The sequence below is a fragment of the Canis lupus genome, chromosome 8 (assembly GCF_048164855.1).
Source record: "Canis lupus baileyi chromosome 8, mCanLup2.hap1, whole genome shotgun sequence".
In the NCBI taxonomy this organism is placed as follows: Eukaryota; Metazoa; Chordata; class Mammalia; order Carnivora; family Canidae; genus Canis; species Canis lupus.
The window spans coordinates 77,118,225-77,131,466 of NC_132845.1; the positions used below are offsets into that span (position 1 = coordinate 77,118,225).

Consider the following 13,242-nt stretch of genomic DNA (forward strand, 5'->3'; position numbering starts at 1 on the left):
GTGGTATCTCATTGTGGTTTTGATTTGTATTTCCCTGATGATGAATGATGTTGAGCATCTTTTCATGTGTCTGTTGGCCATCTGGATGTCTTCTTTGATGAAATGTATATTCATGTCTTCTGTCCATTTCTTAGCTGGATTATTCAGTTTTGGGGGTGGTGAGTTGGATAAGTTCTTTCTAGATTTTGATATTAGCCCTTTATCCGATATGTCATTTGCAAATACCTTCTCCCATTCCAGAAGCTGCCTTTTAGTTTTGTTTCCTTCTCTGTGCAGAAACTTTTTCTCTTGATGAAGTCTTAATAGTTTACTTTTGCTTTTACTTCCTTTGCCTCTATAGACGTGTCTAGTAAAAAGTTGCTATGACCAAGGTCAAAGGGGTTGCTGTCTGTATTCTCCACTGGTATTTTTATAGTTTCAGTCCTCACATTTAGGTCTTTAATCTATGTTGAATTTATTTTTGTGTATGGTATAAGAGGCCCAGTTTCTTCTTCTGCATGCTGCTGTCCAGTTTCCCCAACACCATTTATTGAAGAGACTGTTCTCTTTTCACTGGATATTCTTTCCTGATTTTTTAAAAAGATTTTACTTATTTATTCATGAGAGACACACACATAGAAAGAGAGAGAGAGAGAGGCGGAGACACAGGCAAAGGGAAAAGCAGTCTCCACACAGGGAGCCAGATGCGAGACTCGATCCTCGGAGTCCAGAATCACGCCCTGGGCCGAAGACAGGCGCTAAACCGCTAAGCCACCCAGGGATCCCCCTCTTTCCTGCTTTGTTGAAGATTATTTTACCAGATAGCTGTAGGTCCATTTCTGGGTTTTCTATTTTGTTCCATTGATCTATGTGTCTGTTTTTGTGCCAGTACCATACCGTCTTGACGATCACAGCTTTGTAATATAGCTTGAAGTCCAGAATCAATATTCCTCTAGCTTTGGTTTTCTTTTTCAGGATTGTTTAGGCTATTCAGGGTCTTTTCTGGTTCCATATAAATTTTAGGATTGTTTGTTCCAACTCTGTGAAAAATGTTCGTGGTATTTTGATAGGGATTGCATTAAATGTATAGACTGCTTTGGGTAGTTATACACATTTTAAGGATGTTTGTTTTTCCAGTCAATTAACATGAATGAATGCTTTTCCACTTCTTTGTGTCTTCTTCCATTTCTTTTATAAAGTTTCAGAGTACAGATCTTTTACCTCTTTGGTTAGATTTATTCCTAGGTATGTTATTGTTTTGGGTGCAATTGTAAATGAGATAGATCCCAATTCCTTGGTGTCTTTTTCTGCAGCTTCATTACTGATGTACAGAAATGCAACAGATTTCTGTATGTTGATTTTACATCCTGCTACTTTGCTGAATTCATGTATTCTAGCAATCTTTTGCTGGAGTCTTTCAGATTTTCTACATAGAGTATCATGTTGTCTGCAAATAGTGAAAGTTTTACTTCTCCCCTGCCAATTTAGATGCTTTTTATTTATTTTTGTTGTCTGATTGCTGAGGCTAAGACTTCCAGTACTATGTTAAATAACAATATGGGCATTCTTGTCTTGTTCCTGACTATAACCACAATTTTATTTATCCATTCTGTCCACTGTTGATAGACATTGATCTTCTTTTAGCTGCCATTAATAATGTTCTATAAGCATATTTTGGTGGACATGAGCACTCATTTCTATTGGGAATATGTCCAAGAGTGGGCTTAGAGTCAGACAGTATTAGTACATACTGCCTCTGTCAATTCAGTCTTCCACAAAGCAAATGCCAAGGTAGAATTCGATGTGCAAGAAATTTACAGGGGCAATTCCTGGGAAGGATAAAAGAGAGATGGAGGAAAAGCAGACATGAGGAACCTCCAGACCACAATGCAGGTCTGACCACTGTGAAAGCCTGCAGTCCCAGCCAGGCTGTCAGGGAGCCCAGTGTACAGAGTGTCCACCATAGGAGCTACCTGCAAGGCAGGATTCAGGATGGCCTGGAACTAGCACCTCTGCACAACTAGCACAGTCCCTGGCTGGGAGCAGCCTAGAAAAACCATGGCCTCAACATGAACACTGGGGTGGATCCAAAGGTACGGCAGCTGGAGGCTATTGGCCAACTAGCCCCCTTGAAGCAGGCTGTCTTGAAGGGAGATCTAAGTTGTGTACTCAGGGCCACCACATGATCAAACAGTTTTCCAAAGTGGTTATACCAATTTAAACTCCAATTAGCAATGTATGAGATTTCTCTATGCCCTACAGCCTCACCAAACTTTGGCAGTATCAGTGCTATTACTTTTTACACATTTTGGTGGCTCTCTTGAGGGATTTCATTGTGGTTTGAAAATAGTCTTTGCCTGAAGACTAATGAATTTGAGCACATTTCATATGGTTATTGAGTACATAAAAGTTCTCTTTGTGAAGTGTCTATTTCCCACTTAAAAAATTAGGTTGTCTGTCTTATGAGATTATAGAAATTCTATTTTTAAAGACTTTATTTATTTATTAATGAGACACACAGAGAGAGACACAGAGACATAGGCAGAGGGAGAAGCAGGCTTGGTGCGGGGAGCCCGATATGGGACTCGATCCCAGGACCCCGAGATCACACCCTGAGCTAAAGGCAGACACTCAACCACTGAGCCACCCAGGTGCCCCTGGAAATTCCTTATATATTCTGGATACAAATTCTCTGTCAATAAGTTTATTGCAGATATCTTCTCCCACATGATGTCTTGCCTTCTCCCTCTCTTAGTGGTGTTTTTTTGCTGAACGATAGAGAAGACTTTGAATTCCTCACTTACATTTCACTACCTCTCACCTTGGATATTTCAAACTCCTTACTTATTCACGGCTTACTTATCTCTCTCTCCTGGAAGACTTTCCCACCTCTATTATAATAGTGAAGATTCTGCTAATACAAACCCAGTTCACAAGGCCAGGGATTCAAACTCCATCAGGATTCTCTCTGCCCATCTATGTGTTGATTTTGTTCTCTCAGGAAAGCTGTGCATTCAGAAGGAAAAGTAGCTACTGTAGTTCTTCCATCTTGCATCTTTGTCTTCTCCTACCAGAAAGGAACTGCCTATCATCTCTTAAGTTCACTGTAAAAAATCCTAATGAAGATTCCAGGTTGACCAGCCTTAGGTCATTCATGGTCCCTGTAGCTAGAAAGAGTGCTGGGTCTGGCAGCCCACATACCCATAGGAGATTCTACAAAGAAGCAGCCCTCCCAAAGAATAAAGGAGTGCTATTCCCAAAAGCAGGAAGAGGTAACTGGACAGACGAAGCAAGAGGCTGATCCAATAATTTATTCCACAAATATTTATTGGGCACCTACTACATGCCAGGAATAGCTGTAAGGGTTGGAGACATAGTGGAAAAGATGAGAAATGGCCCTTGCCTCACAGAGCTCACACTGTGAGAGAAACTAGGTGAGGCTGTCCCTGTTGGGGGCTCACACAGAAGAGCCCTATTGTTGTACAAAAGAAGCCCCTCTGTTCCCAGACAGGCAAAGCTGTTCATCACCCTTTCTGCAGTACCATCAGAGAGCCAAGACCTTCTTCTCCTGATAGGCACAACTCTGGGAGGTTGATTTCCAATTCAAGAATGTAAACATCAAAAGTTATACACAGATGGAAACTTCATACATTGCTGGTAAGGAATATAAAATGGTAACTTGGAAAACAATTTGGCAATTCTTTAAGATGTTAAACACAGAATTACCATATGACCCAGTAATTCCACTCCTAGGTATATATCTAAAAGAATTGAAAACATGTGTCCACACAAAAACTTACACATGAGCATGTTCATAGGAACATTATTCCTAATGGCCAAAAATTTCCATTAATTGACAAATGAATAAACAAAAGTATATGCGTACAATGGACTATTACTATTCAGCCATAGAAAGGAACAAAATACTGATGCACGCTACATCATGGATGAACCTTGAAAACATGCTAAGTGAAAGAAGACATAAAAGGCTACATATTGTGTTATTCCTTTTAAATGAAATGCCCAGAATAGGGAAACCTCTAGAGAGAGAAAATAGATTCCTAGTAACGAGGAGCTGGGGTGATGGAAAATACTAAGTGACTGCTAATGGTTATGGAGTTTCTTTTTGAAGTAGCTTTGCGCAGTGGCAGTATCGTAGCCAATGAGGTTTATCCGAGGCGCGATTATTGCTAATTGAAGTCATTTAATGTTCTGAAATTCAATAGTGGTGGTGGAATCACAACAATATGAATATACTAAAACCATTTTTAAAAAGGTATATTTTTATGGCATGTGAATTTTATCTTAATAAAGCTGTTTTTAAAAGTGGAGGGGAGCTTGGAGGGGAGCTTGGATGGCTCAGTTGGTTAAACATCTGACTCTTGATTTCCACTCAGGTCATCTCAGAGTCCTGAGATCAAGCCCCACATTGGGCTCCATGCTCAGCATGGAGTTGGCTTGAGATTCTCTCTCTCCTCCTGCCCCTCCCCGTTTACAAACTCTCTCTCTCTCTCTAAAAAAAAAAAAAAAAAAATGCACGTAGAGCTTCTGCATTGTAATTGCCCATTTAATGCTGTCTCCACTAACTGCAAACTCCATGAGGCCAGTGGCTGGGTCTTTTATATTCCCAGTAGTTGGTGTAGTGCCTGGCACAGTACTTGGTGAATGGGTGAATGAATGAATGAATGAATGAGACCAGCTTGAATGACACTTCATTCAGGAAACCTCCAACTCTGTGCTCCCAAAGACTTTCTCCCCATTCCCTTTTGTTGGAGGGACAGATTCAGTCTAGCAGGGATCTTGGCTCTACTCATCACCTTGGTTTCTGAGGCCAGCATCCCTGGCCACATCCCCCCAGGCCACTGCAGCTACAACTCCATTCCCTGTGCTGGTTTCAAGGTCTATCTTTCATCAACACCTGGAGATGTGCCTTTATTCCTGCCAAGCTTGGTTATGTAGCAAAGTTTTTTTTCTGAGAATGTTTTATCCAATATTTATGTATTTTTTTGTTTTCTGTGTTGGCTTAATCTACCATGCTCAAACCAGAAATCCTAAAAGGTTTCCATAAGCTTGTTCATGCCCCCCAGCTTGTTTTGCTGAGCTGGATGCTATACTCTTCATTTTTTGTTTAGGGAGAGGTCACAGCAAGGATATGGCAGGACAATATTGGAAGTAGCTGGCCAGATATCTTTCTACAGCAGAATCTGTGAAAGCCCAGGTGTCCCAGGGTCCTTCAGGAAAACATCACTCAAAGTAAATGTCCTATTGAGAGAGAGTGGATTCTGATATCATTTCATAACCATCGATACAGAAGAAATGCTCATTTTTAAATATTGATGAGGAGTGGACCAGTACACATCCTATGTACACAGGTGACCTGTTGACCCACTAGGTGAAGAGGCCATAACCTGATCACACATCTAAGTGCTGGACACTGTGCCAGCCTCTTGATAAGCTATACTTAAACTTCATAAGATCTGTATAGGGATCCCTGGGTGGCGCAGCGGTTTGGCGCCTGCCTTTGGCCCAGGGCGCGATCCTGGAGACCCGGGATTGAATCCCACGTCGGGCTCCCGGTGCATGGAGCCTGCTTCTCCCTCTGCCTGTGTCTCTGCCTCTCCCTCTCTCTGTGACTATCATGAATAAATAAAAATTAAAAAAAAAAAAAAAAAAAGATCTGTATAGTGTAGGTATCATGATCCTCAGTTTTCAGGAGAAAAATAAGCCTCAGAGGTTGAGTAAGTTGTCTAATTACTTAAGAGGTAGAGCTTCACACTGGGTGTTGCATGGAAGGGTGGAATCACTATATTGTACACCTGAAACTCATATTATACTATATGGTAACTAACTGGAATTAAAAAAAAAAAAAAGAGGTAGAACTTCAATAAGAACCCAGGCTTGTCTGATTCAAGTGTTCTCCCTCTTTCCACCTATGTGTTTTCCCAGAGGGAAATTTCACTCGGATGCTCTGCTTGTTACTAGAATGTAATGAGTGCATTATTCACCACCTCTCCCTTTCCATTCTACTCTATTAGTATAACTAAGTTCCAAAATCTTGTTCCTGCTTCAAGGTGAAAACAGATATTTCCCTGGGTCTGCAGTAGGCTGAACCCAGGGTTAAATCCTGAAATCTGCTGAGATCTCATCTATACGCTGCCATCCCACATACTACCCTGGGGCAGCCTGAGGATCCTTTGATATGTCTTCATATGGAGGTCTTTTCCTCCCAAGATCCATGAACCCCAGCAAGGTTCCTGACTGATAACCTGAGCTTGGTCCCAGAGCTCCAGTAGGAACTCTGAAGCCTGTGACTTCCTCCCAGCAGGCTTCAATGTCCCTGTCATCCTGTTATAAATTCTTTACCTGTATTAACTCATTTCATCCTGACAACAAGTGTCGATGTGGGAACTATTGTTTTCTATGGTTTACAGATAAGGAAACTGAGGATCAGAGAGGCCAAACATCACATAGCTAGTAAGTCGCAGAACTGGGATTCAAGCTCCAGCTGTCTGGCTCTCAGATCCATGCTCTTAGACCCTGTGCTAGGATCTAATATGCACAGAGATTGTGGATTTTTTTTCCTTAGTATTTACCACCGTATAACATTATATGTGTTATGCTTTAAAAAAAAATCTCTTTTATGTTTGTCTCTCCCTTTAAAATATAAACCTAACAGGGTAGAGATCTCTGTCTGCTTTGTTCACTACTGTATCAGCGTCTAGATCAGCATCTAGAATAGACTTGCCAAGGGGCACCTGTGTGGCTCAGTCAGCTATAAGCTTCTGATTCTTGATTTCAACTCAGGTCATGATCTCAGAGTTGTGAGATCGAGTGCCGCATGGAGCCCCACATGGAGTCTGCTTGGGATTCTCTCTCTCCCTCTGCCTCTCTCTCTCAGTGCTCAGTTGGTTAAACATCTGCCTTCAGTTCAGGTCATGATCCCGAAGTCCAGGGATCAAGCCCCACGTTGGGCTTCCTGCTCAGCGGGGAGTCTGCTTCTCCCTCTCCCTCTGCCCCTCTCCCTGCTTGTGCACTCTCTCCCTCTCTCTCTCTCTCAAAATAATTAAATAAAATCTTAAAAAAAAAAATAGACCTGACTAGAGCAGGTACCTAGTAAATACATTTTGAATGAAAGGATAAGCACTGTAAAAATGTTAACCATTAGTATCTTTGCACAAACAATAGACCCACAGCAAATATCTTTTCCCAAATAAGAGAAGTCCTCCCCGTGGGGATTACTTTTTTTTTTTTTTTTAATCACTCCAGAACCAAAGGCTTAGAAGCCGTTACAGCAGTGTCAGCCCTCTCTGCCTTCACCATACCTCTCTCAAGTCTTCAGCTTTCCTGAGGATGTCAGTGTCCATGTGAGGGCCATGCAATTCCCCTGACTCATCGTCCCATACCTTCCTCAACTCTGATGACCTTTGCTTCCATTCCATTTAAACTGCCCATAGGAGCGGCCCTTGTGATCCTTTTGAATGGCCAGATTTCTGAATTCTTAAGATCCAATATTCTGCTCTTTGTACTTAACCTCTATGGCAGATTGCATTTTCCAAGATGGAGGTAACAAGATCCCCCCATGCTACAAGTCCTTCTTCACTGTGATGTTGACCCCACTCTTGTCAGGGTAGGGTTTGTGTTCCTTTGAGTACAAGAGGGTCTGTGACTGTGGCAGAAGTGACCCTCTGTACCTTCTGAGGCTAGATCATATAAGATGATACCCCTTCCTCATGGTCTTCTTGGGATGTTTGCTCTCTGAACCCAGGCACCATGCTGTGAAGAAGCCCAGGCTAAACAGAGAGGGCATTTAGATTTCCCAGCCAACAGCCCCAGGTCCCCACTGACAGCCAGCATTAGTCACCAGACATGGAACTGAAGAAGACTGCAATACTCCAGCCCCAACCATAGCAACAGCAGGAGGAACCCAAGTGAAGACCACCTAGCTGAATCCAGTCAATTCCTAGAGCCATGGGGGGGGGGGGGAAGGGATTGATTGTTTTTTAACCCTTTGAAACTAAGAGGATATATATTATGCAGCAAGAGTATCTGAAACACACTTTTTTCCTTCTACTTCTCCAGTTACTCACCAAACCTAGTTTCTCATTGGAGACCTGCTGTGACCTAATCAATGTTTTCCCTATTGCCCCAGCAGGAGTTGGGGCATCTTTCTGCACTTCATGGCCATCTCCAGACAGTTTTTCATCCTGCTTGGCTAACCTAAATGTCTCTGCATTCTCCTACATTCTATCACCAAGAATATTCTATCACTTGCTAGCGACTGCCGCAAACCCTCATTTTATAGGATTCTCTCATTGAGGATTTCCGAGATTCTCTGATGAGACTCATATGCTGCCCCTGAAGAGGTGAGTTAATTTGCCCACAGTCCATATCCTAGCCAGCTGCGAAGCCCTATGCCAGCTGTACCTGGCTGTCCCTGCACACCACACTTACTTTTTTTGCATACACTTTCCTCTCTACATGAGGACAAGAACACTTTTAAGCTAATAAGTGTACATGCTTCCTGTTTAAAGCAAAACACATAATAAATAAACCCCTGCCAAGATGCTGAATTCCTAGTGGGACTAGTGCTAAAAGCAGTTGTCTTCAAACATAATTATTATGAAATTTCATCATTTTGGTTACTTTGAAACTTCCTAGAGACTTCCCAAGATACTCTATGAACTCCTCAACAGTTCACAGGAAGCCCAAGAATAAATTATTCAGACGTCATTAACAAAAGGTTTTATCGTCTTTAATCATTTTGTTGGTGATCTTTCCTTGCTGGTGTAGAAAATATTTTTTAGAAGAAACAAGGCCTCTTCTAGCAACCTTTTAGCCATGAGTCACACACAGCACAAGGTAAACCTCTTTCATATAAAAACTACATTTCAAAAAAGAGTGTTGAATAAAGGCATATGTGGAACATCAGAGAAATTGGTCTAGGATAAGGGCAGAGAGACAGTATTGTTTAGGTTAAGAGCATAGGTTGGAGCTCTACCTCTTTACTAGCTGCATATGCCTGGAAAGGTCCTGAATGTCCCTCTGCCTCAGTATCTTAATCTATAAACTGGGGATGGCAGTGGTGCCTGCCTCAGAGTGTTTGAGGAGGGTTAAATAGTAGGTGCTTAATAAATGTTAACTATTGTTGTCTTAATCTTGGTCTCTATGGATAAAAAAAAAATGTGGCATTCAGTGAAATTAGGTTTTTCCAGAAGCAATGGCTTAAAATAAACTGCTATTTGAAGACGAAGATTATCATATTGGGTATATGCTATACCAAATTTAACTGATCTGTATTCCAATAACTACATGAAATACATCAAATCGTGTAGTTACTTCAAGAACATTTAACACCTAACATAAAATGCAGATTCCCCAGGTTTTGCTTCATATCTGATTCCCAGCAGAGGAGAAGCATAGGAATGTGTATTTTTGTCAAGCCTCTCAGGATCAGGCAAATTCAGGCAGTAACATTGACTGAAGGGTTAATGAGAGCATGATTTTTCAGGGGAGGGTAATTTGTAAGCCCCACCCTGAATATTCTCTAGGTTAAATGATATTGGTCATAGAGCAGTTGTTTTCAAATTCTAACAGGCTCAAAAATTCCCTGAAGAGTTGCTAAAAATTCAGAGTCCTGGTCCTACCTTTAAGAGATTCAAATTCGGAGATTTAGGTGGCACTTGGGAATCTGCATGTTTTTAACCAGCTCCTCCGCTCTAGGGTGAGTCTTTGAGAAACAATTTTTTTTAAGATTTTAATTTATGTATTCATGAGAGACACCAAGAGAGAGGCAGAGACACAGAGGGAGGAGCAGGCTCCACGCAGAGAGCCGGATGAGGGACTTGACCCCAGGACTCTGGGATCACAACCTGAGCCGAAGGCAGATGCTCAACTGAGCCACCCCGGCGTCCTGAGAAACATTTTTTAAAAAAGATTTATTTATCTATTTAAAAGAGAGAGAGAGATCGAGTGTGTGCTCGAGTTGGAGGGAGAGGGGAGGGGCAGTGGGAGAGGAAGAGGGAGAAGGAGGGAGAATCCTCAAGCAGACTTCCTGCTAAGTGCAGGGCTCAACATGGGGCTCCATCCCAGGACCCTGAGATCATGACCTGAGCAGAGACCAAGAGTCAGCTCACCAACCCACCAAGCTACTCTGGAGCCCCAGAGAAACATTTTTGATTCTTGTCATTCACATGCTAGAGAGAAACCAGACATATATTTTTGTTTGTTTGTTTGTTTGTTTGTTTTTTCAGACTTTTTTTTTTTAAAAAAGCTCTAGCTTTCCTATGTAATTTGAATATCTCAGACTGCATCAACTTGTAGGTACAGACACGGTGACAATAAAGTTATAAGTGGATCTTGTGAATTTTGAACACCAGATGATTATGCATGAATCAGTTCCCCTCCCCAGGTATATATGGAGCGCTCAAAAAAAAAAAAAGTGCCTCCATGTGTGTATGTGTTGTGTTTTTGTTCTCCAAACTGAGGTTCAAGTTTCAGCCTCACCACTTACAAGCCATGGGCAAGTTGTTACTTATCTGTTGCTGCATTACAAATTACACCAAAACGTAGTGGTTTAAAACAGCAATGATCCTTTTATTATTCTCATGGTTTCTGTGGTTGAGAGTTTCAGAAGGGCTTGGTTGGCTCAGTATCTTTCATGTGGTTGCAATCAGAGAGTGGTTGGGACTGGAACAGCTGAGGGGGATGGAGCAGCTGAGGCTTGCTGGTATCTCTCCCTCTCTCTTCGTGTAGTTTTGGGACCTACACGTGGGTTAATTTGAGCTTCCTCACAGCATGGTGGCCTCACGGCAGTCAGACTACTTCCATGGCATCTCAGGGCTTCAGGGTAGGTATTTCTGTACAAGGTGGAAAGTGCATCTCCTTTCTGACCTAGAAAATCAGATTTCCTAGGCCTTGGAAATCACAGTGCCTCATTTCTGCTGCCTTCTCTAGATTACAAGAGATTCAGAAGCCTGCTCAGATTCAAGTGGAGGGGAATAAACCTCATCTTTCAATGGTAGGACCAAAGTCATGTTGCAGAATAATGTGTGGCTTGGGAGATATTGTGTCAGCCATCTTTGGAAAATACAAACTGCCACATGTCCTGTCCAAGGCTGAGTCGTAGAAGGAAGATGATAATAATATCTACTTAATGAGGTCATGAGGGGGCGCCTGGGTGGTTCAGTCAGTTAAGCCTCTGACTCTTGATTTGGGCTCAGGTTATGATCTCAAAGTCCTGGGATGGGCCCTGGACCAGGCTCCCTACTTGGCAGGGAGTCTGCCTCTAGCCGCCCCCCCTTCCCCCAACTCGTGCTCATGCACACACTCTCTCTCAAACAAAGAAATAAAATCTTAAAAAAATATAATTGTGAGGACTAAGTGGAATACATGGAAAGCACTTAGAATAGTATCTGGCATGCTATTATTATCACCATTACCATCATCGCTCACTGAACTGGGCCCGTGCAGTCACAGCCCCCAGGGGTTCTCAGAAGTGCCTCTCTGAGGCCAAGTACAGCACTGCCTCTGCCCCCTATTTCCCTGAATCACTCTCACTATTCGTTTATCTTTCACCATTGCTAGTGTCATGCCGGTTGAGCCAAGACCCTGCAGCCAGTGGTTCCCCACACCCTCTCAGAGATGCCAGTGTATAGGCCCCCACACCGACTGGCTACTGCCAGTCAATTCACGGCTGCCACTGCCTCAGGATAATTTTTACCACCAACCCCAAACTCTAGAAGGCAGCCCAACAGAGGAGTCATCTCTGAGTTGACCTGCCCCAGGTCTCCTGCTGTCACCCCACCCCTGCGGGGCAAATCCCTGCTGACTCCCCCGGCCACAAATGTCCATGAAAAGCAAGTAACAGAATCAAATAAACAAACAGCTCCCCTCCCTCAGTACTATGCTCACTTGTGGAGGGTGGGACACTATTATCTGGGCCCCAAACTGGTGGATTGTAGTAAAACCATTTTCTCAACTAACACACATGGTCATTCTCCCTGGAGCAAAAACACTTGTAGGATGGATTCTGACATCAGACCCAAGTCTGTTTCCTATGTCCACCTGCTCTTTTCTCTTCAGTCTGGCCCCATTTAACCATCTGCAACCACACCACATGCCATTAGGAATATGTTCTCAACAAGCTCTTCCTATAAATTCATACAGTTCTAAATTGTGAACAGATTGAAATTTATTTTTCTCCAAGGTCCCTCTATGTAAGTCAGTAGATGCAGGTAGATACTTGGAAGGAAGGGAGCCATTTAGGCCCAGACATGGAACACATTTAAGTACCAGCTCTGCCTGCCAGGATACTGTCACACCTACCAGGACCCACCCCCCGCTCCCCTCAACCACTTGCTTGCTCAGAAGATAGGGGAAATGCTACATGAATTAGGAAAGAGTTTTCATGATTTCCTTGATTTCCAGCATGGTGGAGGAACTGTTGCCCCGGATGGGTGAGATGGCTGCTCCAGAAGCAGATTTCCACAGGTGTTTGGAGGAGGTGAGGAGGGTGCATGAAGAGATCAATAGGAGTCAGACGTGGCCGTGGGGAAGAGGGGCCACAATTGGTCCTGTGGACACTGGGGTCTACACCATGCACTTTGTGCACAAATGTCATGTGGCCTACAGCAGGCTGAGGGACTCAAGTGTCGAGTGGGGCAGAGGATCTAGCCCCACTACAAGTGAACGTCTAGTTCTCTCACAGGTGCCCAGGATGTAAACCGCTCCTACATTGGGCAATCTCCCACCTAAGGAAGCAGAGCTCACCTCCCACTGAAAGAGGTGAAAACACTAGACACTTGCTTTTCCCAGCTTTGCTGGAGGTGGGGCATGGGGACACCCACAGGCTTTGTGTCAGGGACAGTAGATGCAGTGGCAGCATCTCCACCTAGGTTCTTCTGGAGGTGATGGTGACAGGATTCTTGTGTCAGTGAGGACAGGCTGGGTGTCCTGCCAGGGCATCATGGAGAGGGATTTCTTCACTGTAATAGCCCCAGATAGGATCTGGACCTTTGTTGCTATCTGCCGAGCTTCCTATCATGTTTTCCCCGGGCCTCCAGGAATTCTAAAAGCTATCCAATATCTTTTTAATAATATGTTCCTTTTCTTGGGCACCTGGGTGACTCAGCGGCTGAATGTCTGCCTTTGGCTCAGGTTGTGATCCCGGGGTCCTGGGATCAAGTCCCACATCAGGCTCCCCACAGGGAGCCTGCTTCTCCCTCTGCTTATGTCTCTGTGTCTCTCATGAATAAATAAATAAAA

The 13,242-nt window shown here is 43.3% G+C and overlaps 1 pseudogene; it reads left to right on the plus strand.

Annotated features, from left to right (window-relative positions):
- Positions 1–4,112: 4,112 nt before the first annotated feature.
- Positions 4,113–4,269, plus strand: LOC140639262 (U4 spliceosomal RNA; annotated as a pseudogene).
- The last annotated feature ends 8,973 nt before the right edge of the window (positions 4,270–13,242 follow it).